Source organism: Pelmatolapia mariae, linkage group LG6 (assembly GCF_036321145.2).
Source record: "Pelmatolapia mariae isolate MD_Pm_ZW linkage group LG6, Pm_UMD_F_2, whole genome shotgun sequence".
Lineage (NCBI taxonomy): Eukaryota > Metazoa > Chordata > Actinopteri > Cichliformes > Cichlidae > Pelmatolapia > Pelmatolapia mariae.
Genome location: NC_086232.1, coordinates 1408793 through 1425786, shown reverse-complemented (window position 1 = coordinate 1425786; position 16994 = coordinate 1408793). Strand labels below are relative to the sequence as shown.

The following is a 16994-nucleotide window of genomic DNA, read 5'->3' as shown; positions in this document are numbered from 1 at the left end:
ACACCAGGGCCTGTGGTGCTGGCTGAGGCCAACTACACCAAACAAGGGCCTGTGGCTCTGTCTGAGGCCATCTACACCACACCAGGGCCAGTGCTTCTGGCTGAGGCCATGGACACCACACCAGGGCCTGTGCTTCTTGCTGTGGACCTGTGCAGCCAGCTTAGGCCACCTACACCACACCAGGGCCTGTGCTTCTGGCTGTGGACCTGTGCAGCCAGGTTAGGCCACCTACACCACACCAGGGCCTGTGGCTCTGGCTGAAGCCGTCTACATCACACCAGGTCCTGTGCTTCTGGTTGTGGACCTGTGCAGCCAGGTTAGGCCACCTACACCACGCCAGGGCCTGTGCTTCTGGTTGTGGACCTGTGCAGCCAGCTTAGGCCACCTACACCACACCAGGGCCTGTGGCTCTGGCTGAGGCCGTCTACATCAAACCAGGGCCTGTGCTACTGGCTGAGGCCATGGACACCACACGAAGACCTGTGCTGCTGGCTGAAGCTATGGACACCACACCAGGGCATTTGGCTCTGGCTGAGGCCATGAACACCACACCAGGGCCTGTGGCTCTGTCTGAGGCCAGCTACACCACACCAGGGCCAGTGCTTCTGGCTGAGGCCATGGACACCACACCAGGGCCTGTGCTGCTGGCTGAGGCCATGGACACCACACCAGGACCTGTGCTGCTGGCTGAGGCCAACTACACCCCACCAGGGCATGTGGCTCTGTCTGAGGCCATCTACACCACACCAGGGCCAGTGCTTCTGGCTGAGGCCATGGACACCACAACAGGGCCTGTGCTGTTGGCTGAGGCTATGGACACCACACCAGTGCCTGTGGCTCTGGCTGAGGCCATGTACACCACCCCCGGGCCTTTGATGCTGGCTGAGGCCAACTACACCACACCAGGTCCTGTGGCTCTGGCTGAGGCCATTTACACCACACCAGGGCCTGTGTTGCTGATCAAAGGCTAAAATGAGTCCTTTGGTTAGGGTATTAGGCAAGCATGCAGTTACCATTAACACTGTAGTTAAATTGGAGGCTTGTGTTCGTAACTGCGAGTATTGGCCACCTCACTACTTGATACCATAAATTGACGCTTTGTGCTGACGCCAGCAGCTTACGGCCATACCGCCTTGCCAAAGCCCGATCTCGTCTGATCTCGGAAGCTATGCAAGGTTGGGCTTGGTTAGTACTTGGATGGGAGACTGCCTGGGAATACCAGGTGCTGTAAGCATTTGCTTTTCATGTCACTTAGCTGGTTTTGATCCAGAGAAGGAGGGTGTTGGTGTCAATTAATGAGGCCACATTAACGACATTCCTTTTGGCTGTTTTCAGCAATGTCTTGTGCTGCCGGGTGAGGCCATCCGCACCACACCGAGACCTATTCTGCTAACATAGGTCATCTAAATTACACCAGGGCCTGTGGCCTGCGCTGACGCCGTCTACATTACACCAGGGCCTGTGCTTCTGGCTGAGACCATGGACACCACACCAGGACCTGTGCTGCTGGCTGAGGCTTTGGACACCACCCCAGGGCCTGTGGCTCTGGCTGAGGCCATTTACACCACACAGGGCCTGTGGCTTCTGGCTGTGGACCTGTGCAGCCAGCTTAGGCCACCTACACCACACCAGGGCCTGTGGCTCTGGCAGAAGCCGTCTACATCACACCAGGTCCTGTGCTTCTGGTTGTGGACCTGTGCAGCCAGGTTAGGCCACCTACACCACGCCAGGGCCTGTGCTTCTGGCTGTGGACCTGTGCAGCCAGCTTAGGCCACCTACACCACACCAGGGCCTGTGGCTCTGGCTGAGGCCATCTACATCACACCAGGGCCTGTGCTACTGGCTGAGGCCATGGACACCACACCAAGACCTGTGCTGCTGGCTGAAGCTATGGACACCACACCAGGGCATTTGGCTCTGGCTGAGGCCATGAACACCACACCAGGGCCTGTGGCTCTGGCTGAGGCCAGCTACACCACACCACGGCCAGTGCATCTGGCTGAGGCCATGGACACCACACCAGGGCCTGTGCTGCTGGCTGTGGACCTGTGCAGCCAGCTTAGGCCACCTACACCACACCATGGCCTGTGGCTCTGGCTGAAGCAGTCTACATCACACCAGGGCCTGTGCTACTGGCTGAGGCCATGGACACCACACAGGGCCTGTGCTGCTGACTGAGGCAACCTACACCACAACAGGGCCTGTGGCTCCTGATGAGGCCATCTACAACACACCAAGGGCCTGTGTCTCTGGCTGAGACCATCTACACCACACCAGGGCCTGTGCCTCTAGCTGAGGCCATGTACACCACACCAGGGCCTGTGCTGCTGGCTGTGGACCTGTGCAGCCAGCTTAGGCCACCTACACCACACCAGGGCCTGTGCTACTGGCTGAGGCCATGGACACCACACCAGGACCTGTGCTGCTGGCTGAGGCTATGGACACCACCCCAGAGCCTTTGGATCTGGCTGAGGCCATGTACACCACACACGGCCTGTGGCTCTGGATGAGGCCGTCTACAACACACCAAGGGCTGTACTACTGGATGAGGCCATGTTTATCACCCCAGGGCCTGTGCTGCTGGCTGAGGCCAACTACACCACACAAGGGCCTGTGTCTCTGGCTGAGATCATCTACACCACACCAGGGCCTGTGCCTCTAGCTGAGGCCATGTACACCACACCAGGGCTTGTGCTGCTGGCTGTGGACCTGTGCAGCCAGCTTAGGCCACCTACACCACACCAGGGCCTGTGCTACTGGCTGAGGCCATGGACACCACACCAAGGCCTGTGCTGCTGGCTGAGGCTATGGACACCACACCAGTGCCTGTGGCTCTGGCTTAGGCCATGTACACCACCCCCGGGCCTTTGATGCTGGCTGAGGTCATGAACACCACACCAGGTCCTGTGGCTCTGGCTGAGGCCATCTACATCACACCAGGGCCAGTGTTTCTGGCTGAGGCGATGGACACCACACCAGGACCTGTGCTGCTGGCTGAGGCCAACTACACCACAACAGGAGCTGTGCTGCTGGCTGAGCTATGGACACCACACCAGGGCCTGTGCTGCTTGCTGTGGGCCTGTAGCTCTGGCTTAGGCCATGAACACCACACCAAGGTCTGTGGCTCTGGCTGAGGCAATCTACAACACAACAGGGCCTGAGCTTCCGGATGTGGACCTGTGCAGCCAGCTTAGGCCACCTACACCACACCAAGGCCTGTGGCTCTGTCTGAGGCCGTCTACACCACACCAGGACCTGTGCTACTGGCTGAGGCCATGGACACCTCTTCAAGGCCTGTGGCTCTGTCTGAGGCCGTCTACACCACACCAGGACCTGTGCTACTGGCTGAGGCCATGGACACCTCTTCAGGGCCTGTGGCTTTGTCTGAGGCCATGTACACCACACCAGGGCCTGTGGCTCTGGATGAGGTCGTCTACAACACACCAAGGACTGTGCTGCTGGATGAGGCAATGTTCATCACACCAGGGCCTGTGCGGCTGGCTGAGGCTATGGACACCACACCAGGGCCTGTGGTGCTGGCTGAGGCCAACTACACCAAACAAGGGCCTGTGGCTCTGTCTGAGGCCATCTACACCACACCAGGGCCAGTGCTTCTGGCTGAGGCCATGGACACCACACCAGGGCCTGTGCTGCTGGCTGAGGCCATGGACACCACACCAGGACCTGTGCTGCTGGCTGAGGCCAACTACACCCCACCAGGGCATGTGGCTCTGTCTGAGGCCATCTACACCACACCAGGGCCAGTGCTTCTGGCTGAGGCCATGGACACCACAACAGGGCCTGTGCTGTTGGCTGAGGCTATGGACACCACACCAGTGCCTGTGGCTCTGGCTGAGGCCATGTACACCACCCCCGGGCCTTTGATGCTGGCTGAGGCCAACTACACCACACCAGGTCCTGTGGCTCTGGCTGAGGCCATTTACACCACACCAGGGCCTGTGTTGCTGATCAAAGGCTAAAATGAGTCCTTTGGTTAGGGTATTAGGCAAGCATGCAGTTACCATTAACACTGTAGTTAAATTGGAGGCTTGTGTTCGTAACTGCGAGTATTGGCCACCTCACTACTTGATACCATAAATTGACGCTTTGTGCTGACGCCAGCAGCTTACGGCCATACCGCCTTGCCAAAGCCTGATCTCGTCTGATCTCGGAAGCTATGCAAGGTTGGGCTTGGTTAGTACTTGGATGGGAGACTGCCTGGGAATACCAGGTGCTGTAAGAATTTGCTTTTCATGTCACTGAGCTGATTTTGATCCAGAGAAGGAGGGTGTTGGTGTCCATTAATGAGGCCACATTAACGACATTCCTTTTGGCTGTTTTCAGCAATGTCTTGTGCTGCCGGGTGAGGCCATCCGCACCACACCGAAGCCTATTCTGCTAACATAGGTCATCTAAATTACACCAGGGCCTGTGGCCTGCGCTGACGCCGTCTACATTACACCAGGGCCTGTGCTTCTGGCTGAGACCATGGACACCACACCAGGACCTGTGCTGCTGGCTGAGGCTTTGGACACCACCCCAGGGCCTGTGGCTCTGGCTGAGGCCATTTACACCACACAGGGCCTGTGCTTCTGGCTGTGGACCTGTGCAGCCAGCTTAGGCCACCTACACCACACCAGGGCCTGTGGCTCTGGCTGAAGCCGTCTACATCACACCAGGTCCTGTGCTTCTGGTTGTGGACCTGTGCAGCCAGGTTAGGCCACCTACACCACGCCAGGGCCTGTGCTTCTGGTTGTGGACCTGTGCAGCCAGCTTAGGCCACCTACACCACACCAGGGCCTGTGGCTCTGGCTGAGGCCGTCTACATCACACCAGGGCCTGTGCTACTGGCTGAGGCCATGGACACCACACCAAGACCTGTGCTGCTGGCTGAAGCTATGGACACCACACCAGGGCATTTGGCTCTGGCTGAGGCCATGAACACCACACCAGGGCCTGTGGCTCTGGCTGAGGCCAGCTACACCACACCACGGCCAGTGCATCTGGCTGAGGCCATGGACACCACCCCATGGCCTGTGGCTCTGGCTGAGGCCATTTACACCACACCAGGACCTGTGCTGCTGGCTGAGGCTTTGGACACCACCCCATGGCCTGTGGCTCTGGCTGAGGCCATTTACACCACACAGGGCCTGTGCTTCTGGCTGTGGACCTGTGCAGCCAGCTTAGGCCACCTTCACCACACCAGGGCCTGTGCTTCTGGCTGTGGACCTGTGCAGCCAGGTTAGGCCACCTACACCACACCAGGGCCTGTGGCTCTGGCTGAAGCCGTCTACATCACACCAGGTCCTGTGCTTCTGGTTGTGGACCTGTGCAGCCAGGTTAGGCCACCTACACCACGCCAGGGCCTGTGCTTCTGGCTGTGGACCTGTGCAGCCAGCTTAGGCCACCTACACCACACCAGGGTCCTGTGGCTCTGGCTGAGGCCGTCTACATCACACCAGGGCCTGTGCTACTGGCTGAGGCCATGGACACCACACCAAGACCTGTGCTGCTGGCTGAAGCTATGGACACCACACCAGGGCATTTGGCTCTGGCTGAGGCCATGAACACCACACCAGGGCCTGTGGCTCTGGCTGAGGCCAGCTACACCACACCACGGCCAGTGCATCTGGTTGAGGCCATGGACACCACACCAGGGCCTGTACTGCTGGCTGTGGACCTGTGCAGCCAGCTTAGGCCACCTACACCACACCATGGCCTGTGGCTCTGGCTGAAGCAGTCTACATCACACCAGGGCCTGTGCTACTGGCTGAGGCCATGCACACCACACAGGGCCTGTGGTGCTGACTGAGGCAACCTACACCACAACAGGGCCTGTGGCTCCTGATGAGGCCATCTACAACACACCAAGGGCCTGTGTCTCTGGCTGAGACCATCTACACCACACCAGGGCCTGTGCCTCTAGCTGAGGCCATGTACACCACACCAGGGCCTGTGCTGCTGGCTGTGGACCTGTGCAGCCAGCTTAGGCCACCTACACCACACCAGGGCCTGTGCTACTGGCTGAGGCCATGGACACCACACCAGGACCTGTGCTGCTGGCTGAGGCTATGGACACCACCCCAGAGCCTTTGGATCTGGCTGAGGCCATGTACACCACACACGGCCTGTGGCTCTGGATGAGGCCGTCTACAACACACCAAGGGCTGTACTACTGGATGAGGCCATGTTTATCACCCCAGGGCCTGTGCTGCTGGCTGAGGCCAACTACACCACACAAGGGCCTGTGTCTCTGGCTGAGATCATCTACACCACACCAGGGCCTGTGCCTCTAGCTGAGGCCATGTACACCACACCAGGGCTTGTGCTGCTGGCTGTGGACCTGTGCGGCCAGCTTAGGCCACCTACACCACACCAGGGCCTGTGCTACTGGCTGAGGCTATGGACACCACACCAGTGCCTGTGGCTCTGGCTGAGGCCATGTACACCACCCCCGAGCCTTTGATGCTGGCTGAGGTCATGAACACCACACCAGGTCCTGTGGCTCTGGCTGAGGCCATCTACATCACACCAGGGCCAGTGTTTCTGGCTGAGGCGATGGACACCACACCAGGACCTGTGCTGCTGGCTGAGGCCAACTACACCACACCAGGAGCTGTGCTGCTGGCTGAGCTATGGACACCACACCAGGGCCTGTGCTGCTTGCTGTGGGCCTGTAGCTCTGGATTAGGCCATGAACACCACACCAAAGTCTGTGGCTCTGGCTGAGGCAATCTACAACACAACATGGCCAGTGCTTCCGGATGTGGACCTGTGCAGCCAGCTTAGGACACCTACACCACACCAAGGCCTGTGGCTCTGTCTGAGGCCGTCTACACCACACCAGGACCTGTGCTACTGGCTGAGGCCATGGACACCTCTTCAGGGCCTGTGGCTTTGTCTGAGGCCATGGACACCTCTTCAGGGCCTGTGGCTTTGTCTGAGGCCATGTACAGCACACCAGGGCCTGTGGCTCTGGATGAGTTCGTCTACAACACACCAAGGACTGTGCTGCTGGATTAGGCAATGTTCATCACACCAGGGCCTGTGCGGCTGGCTGAGGCTATCTACACCACACCAGGGCCTGTGGTGCTGGCTGAGGCCAACTACACCAAACAAGGGCCTGTGGCTCTGTCTGAGGCCATCTACACCACACCAGGGCCAGTGCTTCTGGCTGAGGCCATGGACACCACACCAGGGCCTGTGCTTCTTGCTGTGGACCTGTGCAGCCAGCTTAGGCCACCTACACCACACCAGGGCCTGTGCTTCTGGCTGTGGACCTGTGCAGCCAGGTTAGGCCACCTACACCACACCAGGGCCTGTGGCTCTGGCTGAAGCCGTCTACATCACACCAGGTCCTGTGCTTCTGGTTGTGGACCTGTGCAGCCAGGTTAGGCCACCTACACCACGCCAGGGCCTGTGCTTCTGGTTGTGGACCTGTGCAGCCAGCTTAGGCCACCTACACCACACCAGGGCCTGTGGCTCTGGCTGAGGCCGTCTACATCAAACCAGGGCCTGTGCTACTGGCTGAGGCCATGGACACCACACGAAGACCTGTGCTGCTGGCTGAAGCTATGGACACCACACCAGGGCATTTGGCTCTGGCTGAGGCCATGAACACCACACCAGGGCCTGTGGCTCTGTCTGAGGCCAGCTACACCACACCAGGGCCAGTGCTTCTGGCTGAGGCCATGGACACCACACCAGGGCCTGTGCTGCTGGCTGAGGCCATGGACACCACACCAGGACCTGTGCTGCTGGCTGAGGCCAACTACACCCCACCAGGGCATGTGGCTCTGTCTGAGGCCATCTACACCACACCAGGGCCAGTGCTTCTGGCTGAGGCCATGGACACCACAACAGGGCCTGTGCTGTTGGCTGAGGCTATGGACACCACACCAGTGCCTGTGGCTCTGGCTGAGGCCATGTACACCACCCCCGGGCCTTTGATGCTGGCTGAGGCCAACTACACCACACCAGGTCCTGTGGCTCTGGCTGAGGCCATTTACACCACACCAGGGCCTGTGTTGCTGATCAAAGGCTAAAATGAGTCCTTTGGTTAGGGTATTAGGCAAGCATGCAGTTACCATTAACACTGTAGTTAAATTGGAGGCTTGTGTTCGTAACTGCGAGTATTGGCCACCTCACTACTTGATACCATAAATTGACGCTTTGTGCTGACGCCAGCAGCTTACGGCCATACCGCCTTGCCAAAGCCCGATCTCGTCTGATCTCGGAAGCTATGCAAGGTTGGGCTTGGTTAGTACTTGGATGGGAGACTGCCTGGGAATACCAGGTGCTGTAAGCATTTGCTTTTCATGTCACTTAGCTGGTTTTGATCCAGAGAAGGAGGGTGTTGGTGTCAATTAATGAGGCCACATTAACGACATTCCTTTTGGCTGTTTTCAGCAATGTCTTGTGCTGCCGGGTGAGGCCATCCGCACCACACCGAGACCTATTCTGCTAACATAGGTCATCTAAATTACACCAGGGCCTGTGGCCTGCGCTGACGCCGTCTACATTACACCAGGGCCTGTGCTTCTGGCTGAGACCATGGACACCACACCAGGACCTGTGCTGCTGGCTGAGGCTTTGGACACCACCCCAGGGCCTGTGGCTCTGGCTGAGGCCATTTACACCACACAGGGCCTGTGGCTTCTGGCTGTGGACCTGTGCAGCCAGCTTAGGCCACCTACACCACACCAGGGCCTGTGGCTCTGGCAGAAGCCGTCTACATCACACCAGGTCCTGTGCTTCTGGTTGTGGACCTGTGCAGCCAGGTTAGGCCACCTACACCACGCCAGGGCCTGTGCTTCTGGCTGTGGACCTGTGCAGCCAGCTTAGGCCACCTACACCACACCAGGGCCTGTGGCTCTGGCTGAGGCCATCTACATCACACCAGGGCCTGTGCTACTGGCTGAGGCCATGGACACCACACCAAGACCTGTGCTGCTGGCTGAAGCTATGGACACCACACCAGGGCATTTGGCTCTGGCTGAGGCCATGAACACCACACCAGGGCCTGTGGCTCTGGCTGAGGCCAGCTACACCACACCACGGCCAGTGCATCTGGCTGAGGCCATGGACACCACACCAGGGCCTGTGCTGCTGGCTGTGGACCTGTGCAGCCAGCTTAGGCCACCTACACCACACCATGGCCTGTGGCTCTGGCTGAAGCAGTCTACATCACACCAGGGCCTGTGCTACTGGCTGAGGCCATGGACACCACACAGGGCCTGTGCTGCTGACTGAGGCAACCTACACCACAACAGGGCCTGTGGCTCCTGATGAGGCCATCTACAACACACCAAGGGCCTGTGTCTCTGGCTGAGACCATCTACACCACACCAGGGCCTGTGCCTCTAGCTGAGGCCATGTACACCACACCAGGGCCTGTGCTGCTGGCTGTGGACCTGTGCAGCCAGCTTAGGCCACCTACACCACACCAGGGCCTGTGCTACTGGCTGAGGCCATGGACACCACACCAGGACCTGTGCTGCTGGCTGAGGCTATGGACACCACCCCAGAGCCTTTGGATCTGGCTGAGGCCATGTACACCACACACGGCCTGTGGCTCTGGATGAGGCCGTCTACAACACACCAAGGGCTGTACTACTGGATGAGGCCATGTTTATCACCCCAGGGCCTGTGCTGCTGGCTGAGGCCAACTACACCACACAAGGGCCTGTGTCTCTGGCTGAGATCATCTACACCACACCAGGGCCTGTGCCTCTAGCTGAGGCCATGTACACCACACCAGGGCTTGTGCTGCTGGCTGTGGACCTGTGCAGCCAGCTTAGGCCACCTACACCACACCAGGGCCTGTGCTACTGGCTGAGGCCATGGACACCACACCAAGGCCTGTGCTGCTGGCTGAGGCTATGGACACCACACCAGTGCCTGTGGCTCTGGCTTAGGCCATGTACACCACCCCCGGGCCTTTGATGCTGGCTGAGGTCATGAACACCACACCAGGTCCTGTGGCTCTGGCTGAGGCCATCTACATCACACCAGGGCCAGTGTTTCTGGCTGAGGCGATGGACACCACACCAGGACCTGTGCTGCTGGCTGAGGCCAACTACACCACAACAGGAGCTGTGCTGCTGGCTGAGCTATGGACACCACACCAGGGCCTGTGCTGCTTGCTGTGGGCCTGTAGCTCTGGCTTAGGCCATGAACACCACACCAAGGTCTGTGGCTCTGGCTGAGGCAATCTACAACACAACAGGGCCTGAGCTTCCGGATGTGGACCTGTGCAGCCAGCTTAGGCCACCTACACCACACCAAGGCCTGTGGCTCTGTCTGAGGCCGTCTACACCACACCAGGACCTGTGCTACTGGCTGAGGCCATGGACACCTCTTCAAGGCCTGTGGCTCTGTCTGAGGCCGTCTACACCACACCAGGACCTGTGCTACTGGCTGAGGCCATGGACACCTCTTCAGGGCCTGTGGCTTTGTCTGAGGCCATGTACACCACACCAGGGCCTGTGGCTCTGGATGAGGTCGTCTACAACACACCAAGGACTGTGCTGCTGGATGAGGCAGTGTTCATCACACCAGGGCCTGTGCGGCTGGCTGAGGCTATGGACACCACACAGGGCCTGTGCTGCTGACTGAGGCAACCTACACCACAACAGGGCCTGTGGCTCCTGATGAGGCCATCTACAACACACCAAGGGCCTGTGTCTCTGGCTGAGACCATCTACACCACACCAGGGCCTGTGCCTCTAGCTGAGGCCATGTACACCACACCAGGGCCTGTGCTGCTGGCTGTGGACCTGTGCAGCCAGCTTAGGCCATCTACACCACACCAGGGCCAGTGCTTCTGGCTGAGGCTATGGACACCACACCAGTGCCTGTGGCTCTGGCTGAGGCCATGTACACCACCCCCGGGCCTTTGATGCTGGCTGAGGCCAACTACACCACACCAGGACCTGTGCTGCTGGCTGAGGCCAACTACACCCCACCAGGGCATGTGGCTCTGTCTGAGGCCATCTACACCACACCAGGGCCAGTGCTTCTGGCTGAGGCCATGGACACCACAACAGGGCCTGTGCTGTTGGCTGAGGCTATGGACACCACACCAGTGCCTGTGGCTCTGGCTGAGGCCATGTACACCACCCCCGGGCCTTTGATGCTGGCTGAGGCCAACTACACCACACCAGGTCCTGTGGCTCTGGCTGAGGCCATTTACACCACACCAGGGCCTGTGTTGCTGATCAAAGGCTAAAATGAGTCCTTTGGTTAGGGTATTAGGCAAGCATGCAGTTACCATTAACACTGTAGTTAAATTGGAGGCTTGTGTTCGTAACTGCGAGTATTGGCCACCTCACTACTTGATACCATAAATTGACGCTTTGTGCTGACGCCAGCAGCTTACGGCCATACCGCCTTGCCAAAGCCCGATCTCGTCTGATCTCGGAAGCTATGCAAGGTTGGGCTTGGTTAGTACTTGGATGGGAGACTGCCTGGGAATACCAGGTGCTGTAAGCATTTGCTTTTCATGTCACTGAGCTGGTTTTGATCCAGAGAAGGAGGGTGTTGGTGTCCATTAATGAGGCCACATTAACGACATTCCTTTTGGCTGTTTTCAGCAATGTCTTGTGCTGCCGGGTGAGACCATCCGCACCACACCGAGGCCTATTCTGCTAACATAGGTCATCTAAATTACACCAGGGCCTGTGGCCTGCGCTGACGCCGTCTACATTACACCAGGGCCTGTGCTTCTGGCTGAGACCATGGACACCACACCAGGACCTGTGCTGCTGGCTGAGGCTTTGGACACCACCCCAGGGCCTGTGGCTCTGGCTGAGGCCATTTACACCACACAGGGCCTGTGCTTCTGGCTGTGGACCTGTGCAGCCAGGTTAGGCCACCTACACCACACCAGGGCCTGTGGCTCTGGCTGAGGCCGTCTACATCACACCAGGTCCTGTGCTTCTGGTTGTGGACCTGTGCAGCCAGGTTAGGCCACCTACACCACGCCAGGGCCTGTGCTTCTGGTTGTGGACCTGTGCAGCCAGCTTAGGCCACCTACACCACACCAGGGCCTGTGGCTCTGGCTGAGGCCGTCTACATCACACCAGGGCCTGTGCTACTGGCTGAGGCCATGGACACCACACCAAGACCTGTGCTGCTGGCTGAAGCTATGGACACCACACCAGGGCATTTGGCTCTGGCTGAGGCCATGAACACCACACCAGGGCCTGTGGCTCTGGCTGAGGCCAGCTACACCACACCACGGCCAGTGCATCTGGCTGAGGCCATGGACACCACACCAGGGCCTGTACTGCTGGCTGTGGACCTGTGCAGCCAGCTTAGGCCACCTACACCACACCATGGCCTGTGGCTCTGGCTGAAGCAGTCTACATCACACCAGGTCCTGTGCTACTGGCTGAGGCCATGCACACCACACAGGGCCTGTGGTGCTGACTGAGGCAACCTACACCACAACAGGGCCTGTGGCTCCTGATGAGGCCATCTACAACACACCAAGGGCCTGTGCCTCTAGCTGAGACCATCTACACCACACCAGGGCCTGTGCCTCTAGCTGAGGCCATGTACACCGCAACAGGGCCTGTGCTGCTGGCTGTGGACCTGTGCAGCCAGCTTAGGCCACCTACACCACACCAGGGCCTGTGCTACTGGCTGAGGCCATGGACACCACACCAGGACCTGTGCTGCTGGCTGAGGCTATGGACACCACCCCAGAGCCTTTGGATCTGGCTGAGGCCATGTACACCACACACGGCCTGTGGCTCTGGATGAGGCCGTCTACAACACACCAAGGGCTGTACTACTGGATGAGGCCATGTTTATCACCCCAGGGCCTGTGCTGCTGGCTGAGGCCAACTACACCACACAAGGGCCTGTGTCTCTGGCTGAGATCATCTACACCACACCAGGGCCTGTGCCTCTAGCTGAGGCCATGTACACCACACCAGGGCTTGTGCTGCTGGCTGTGGACCTGTGCAGCCAGCTTAGGCCACCTACACCACACCAGGGCCTGTGCTACTGGCTGAGGCCATTGACACCACACCAAGGCCTGTGCTGCTGGCTGAGGCTATGGACACCACACCAGTGCCTGTGGCTCTGGCTGAGGCCATGTACACCACCCCCGGGCCTTTGATGCTGGCTGAGGTCATGAACACCACACCAGGTCCTGTGGCTCTGGCTGAGGCCATCTACATCACACCAGGGCCAGTGTTTCTGGCTGAGGCGATGGACACCACACCAGGACCTGTGCTGCTGGCTGAGGCCATGGACACCACACCAGGACCTGTGCTGCTGGCTGAGGCCAACTACACCACAACAGGAGCTGTGCTGCTGGCTGAGCTATGAACACCACACCAGGGCCTGTGCTGCTTGCTGTGGGCCTGTAGCTCTGGCTTAGGCCATGAACACCACACCAAGGTCTGTGGCTCTGGCTGAGGCAATCTACAACACAACAGGGCCAGTTCTTCCGGATGTGGACCTGTGCAGCTAGCTTAGGACATCTACACCACACCAAGGACTGTGGCTCTGTCTGAGGCCGTCTACACCACACCAGGACCTGTGCTACTGGCTGAGGCCATGGACACCTCTTCAGGGCCTGTGGCTTTGTCTGAGGCCATGGACACCTCTTCAGGGCCTGTGGCTTTGTCTGAGGCCATGTACACCACACCAGGGCCTGTGGCTCTGGATGAGTTCGTCTACAACACACCAAGGACTGTGCTGCTGGATGAGGCAATGTTCATCACACCAGGGCCTGTGCGGCTGGCTGAGACTATGGACACCACACCAGGGCCTGTGGTGCTGGCCGAGGCCAACTACACCAAACAAGGGCCTGTGGCTCTGTCTGAGGCCATCTACACCACACCAAGGTCTGTGGCTCTGGCTGAGGCAATCTACAACACAACAGGGCCTGTGCTTCCGGATGTGGACCTGTGCAGCCAGCTTAGGCCACCTACACCACACCAAGGCCTGTGGCTCTGTCTGAGGCCGTCTACACCACACCAGGACCTGTGCTACTGGCTGAGGCCATGGACACCTCTTCAGGGCCTGTGGCTTTGTCTGAGGCCATGTACACCACACCAGGGCCTGTGGCTCTGGATGAGGTCGTCTACAACACACCAAGGACTGTGCTGCTGGATGAGGCAATGTTCATCACACCAGGGCCTGTGCGGCTGGCTGAGGCTATGGACACCACACCAGGGCCTGTGGTGCTGGCTGAGGCCAACTACACCAAACAAGGGCCTGTGGCTCTGTCTGAGGCCATCTACACCACACCAGGGCCAGTGCTTCTGGCTGAGGCCATGGACACCACACCAGGGCCTGTGCTGCTGGCTGAGGCCATGGACACCACACCAGGACCTGTGCTGCTGGCTGAGGCCAACTACACCCCACCAGGGCATGTGGCTCTGTCTGAGGCCATCTACACCACACCAGGGCCAGTGCTTCTGGCTGAGGCCATGGACACCACAACAGGGCCTGTGCTGTTGGCTGAGGCTATGGACACCACACCAGTGCCTGTGGCTCTGGCTGAGGCCATGTACACCACCCCCGGGCCTTTGATGCTGGCTGAGGCCAACTACACCACACCAGGTCCTGTGGCTCTGGCTGAGGCCATTTACACCACACCAGGGCCTGTGTTGCTGATCAAAGGCTAAAATGAGTCCTTTGGTTAGGGTATTAGGCAAGCATGCAGTTACCATTAACACTGTAGTTAAATTGGAGGCTTGTGTTCGTAACTGCGAGTATTGGCCACCTCACTACTTGATATCATAAATTGACGCTTTGTGCTGACGCCAGCAGCTTACGGCCATACCGCCTTGCCAAAGCCCGATCTCGTCTGATCTCGGAAGCTATGCAAGGTTGGGCTTGGTTAGTACTTGGATGGGAGACTGCCTGGGAATACCAGGTGCTGTAAGAATTTGCTTTTCATGTCACTGAGCTGGTTTTGATCCAGAGAAGGAGGGTGTTGGTGTCCATTAATGAGGCCACATTAACGACATTCCTTTTGGCTGTTTTCAGCAATGTCTTGTGCTGCCGGGTGAGGCCATCCGCACCACACCGAAGCCTATTCTGCTAACATAGGTCATCTAAATTACACCAGGGCCTGTGGCCTGCGCTGACGCCGTCTACATTACACCAGGGCCTGTGCTTCTGGCTGAGACCATGGACACCACACCAGGACCTGTGCTGCTGGCTGAGGCTTTGGACACCACCCCATGGCCTGTGGCTCTGGCTGAGGCCATTTACACCACACAGGGCCTGTGCTTCTGGCTGTGGACCTGTGCAGCCAGCTTAGGCCACCTTCACCACACCAGGGCCTGTGCTTCTGGCTGTGGACCTGTGCAGCCAGGTTAGGCCACCTACACCACACCAGGGCCTGTGGCTCTGGCTGAAGCCGTCTACATCACACCAGGTCCTGTGCTTCTGGTTGTGGACCTGTGCAGCCAGGTTAGGCCACCTACACCACGCCAGGGCCTGTGCTTCTGGCTGTGGACCTGTGCAGCCAGCTTAGGCCACCTACACCACACCAGGGCCTGTGGCTCTGGCTGAGGCCGTCTACATCACACCAGGGCCTGTGCTACTGGCTGGGGCCATGGACACCACACCAAGACCTGTGCTGCTGGCTGAAGCTATGGACACCACACCAGGGCATTTGGCTCTGGCTGAGGCCATGAACACCACACCAGGGCCTGTGGCTCTGGCTGAGGCCAGCTACACCACACCACGGCCAGTGCATCTGGCTGAGGCCATGGACACCACACCAGGGCCTGTACTGCTGGCTGTGGACCTGTGCAGCCAGCTTAGGCCACCTACACCACACCATGGCCTGTGGCTCTGGCTGAAGCAGTCTACATCACACCAGGGCCTGTGCTACTGGCTGAGGCCATGCACACCACACAGGGCCTGTGGTGCTGACTGAGGCAACCTACACCACAACAGGGCCTGTGGCTCCTGATGAGGCCATCTACAACACACCAAGGGCCTGTGTCTCTGGCTGAGACCATCTACACCACACCAGGGCCTGTGCCTCTAGCTGAGGCCATGTACACCACACCAGGGCCTGTGCTGCTGGCTGTGGACCTGTGCAGCCAGCTTAGGCCACCTACACCACACCAGGGCCTGTGCTACTGGCTGAGGCCATGGACACCACACCAGGACCTGTGCTGCTGGCTGAGGCTATGGACACCACCCCAGAGCCTTTGGATCTGGCTGAGGCCATGTACACCACACACGGCCTGTGGCTCTGGATGAGGCCGTCTACAACACACCAAGGGCTGTACTACTGGATGAGGCCATGTTTATCACCCCAGGGCCTGTGCTGCTGGCTGAGGCCAACTACACCACACAAGGGCCTGTGTCTCTGGCTGAGATCATCTACACCACACCAGGGCCTGTGCCTCTAGCTGAGGCCATGTACACCACACCAGGGCTTGTGCTGCTGGCTGTGGACCTGTGCAGCCAGCTTAGGCCACCTACACCACACCAGGGCCTGTGCTACTGGCTGAGGCCATTGACACCACACCAAGGCCTGTGCTGCTGGCTGAGGCTATGGACACCACACCAGTGCCTGTGGCTCTGGCTGAGGCCATGTACACCACCCCCGGGCCTTTGATGCTGGCTGAGGTCATGAACACCACACCAGGTCCTGTGGCTCTGGCTGAGGCCATCTACATCACACCAGGGCCAGTGTTTCTGGCTGAGGCGATGGACACCACACCAGGACCTGTGCTGCTGGCTGAGGCCAACTACACCACAACAGGAGCTGTGCTGCTGGCTGAGGTATGGACACCACACCAGGGCCTGTGCTGCTTGCTGTGGGCCTGTAGCTCTGGCTTAGGCCATGAACACCACACCAAGGTCTGTGGCTCTGGCTGAGGCAATCTACAACACAACAGGGCCTGTGCTTCCGGATGTGGACCTGTGCAACCAGCTTAGGACACCTACACCACACCAAGGACTGTGGCTCTGTCTGAGGCCGTCTACACCACACCAGGACCTGT

At 59.1% G+C, this 16994-nt stretch overlaps 3 non-coding genes and 2 pseudogenes across 3 annotated transcripts; all 5 read left to right on the top strand.

Moving 5' to 3' along the window:
* Nucleotides 1-1115: 1115 nt before the first annotated feature.
* LOC134630091 (5S ribosomal RNA) lies at nt 1116-1234 on the top strand. The gene has a single exon (XR_010094164.1). It is a non-coding gene; the product is annotated as a 5S ribosomal RNA (ribosomal RNA).
* Nucleotides 1235-4124: 2890 nt separating this feature from the next.
* On the top strand, nt 4125-4243 carry LOC134629993 (5S ribosomal RNA; annotated as a pseudogene).
* A 3946-nt stretch (nt 4244-8189) lies between these two features.
* Nucleotides 8190-8308, top strand: LOC134630079 (5S ribosomal RNA). The gene has a single exon (XR_010094152.1). It is a non-coding gene; the product is annotated as a 5S ribosomal RNA (ribosomal RNA).
* Nucleotides 8309-11374: 3066 nt separating this feature from the next.
* LOC134630067 (5S ribosomal RNA) lies at nt 11375-11493 on the top strand. Its single transcript, XR_010094141.1, has one exon. It is a non-coding gene; the product is annotated as a 5S ribosomal RNA (ribosomal RNA).
* A 3299-nt stretch (nt 11494-14792) lies between these two features.
* Nucleotides 14793-14911, top strand: LOC134629891 (5S ribosomal RNA; annotated as a pseudogene).
* Nucleotides 14912-16994: the final 2083 nt, after the last annotated feature.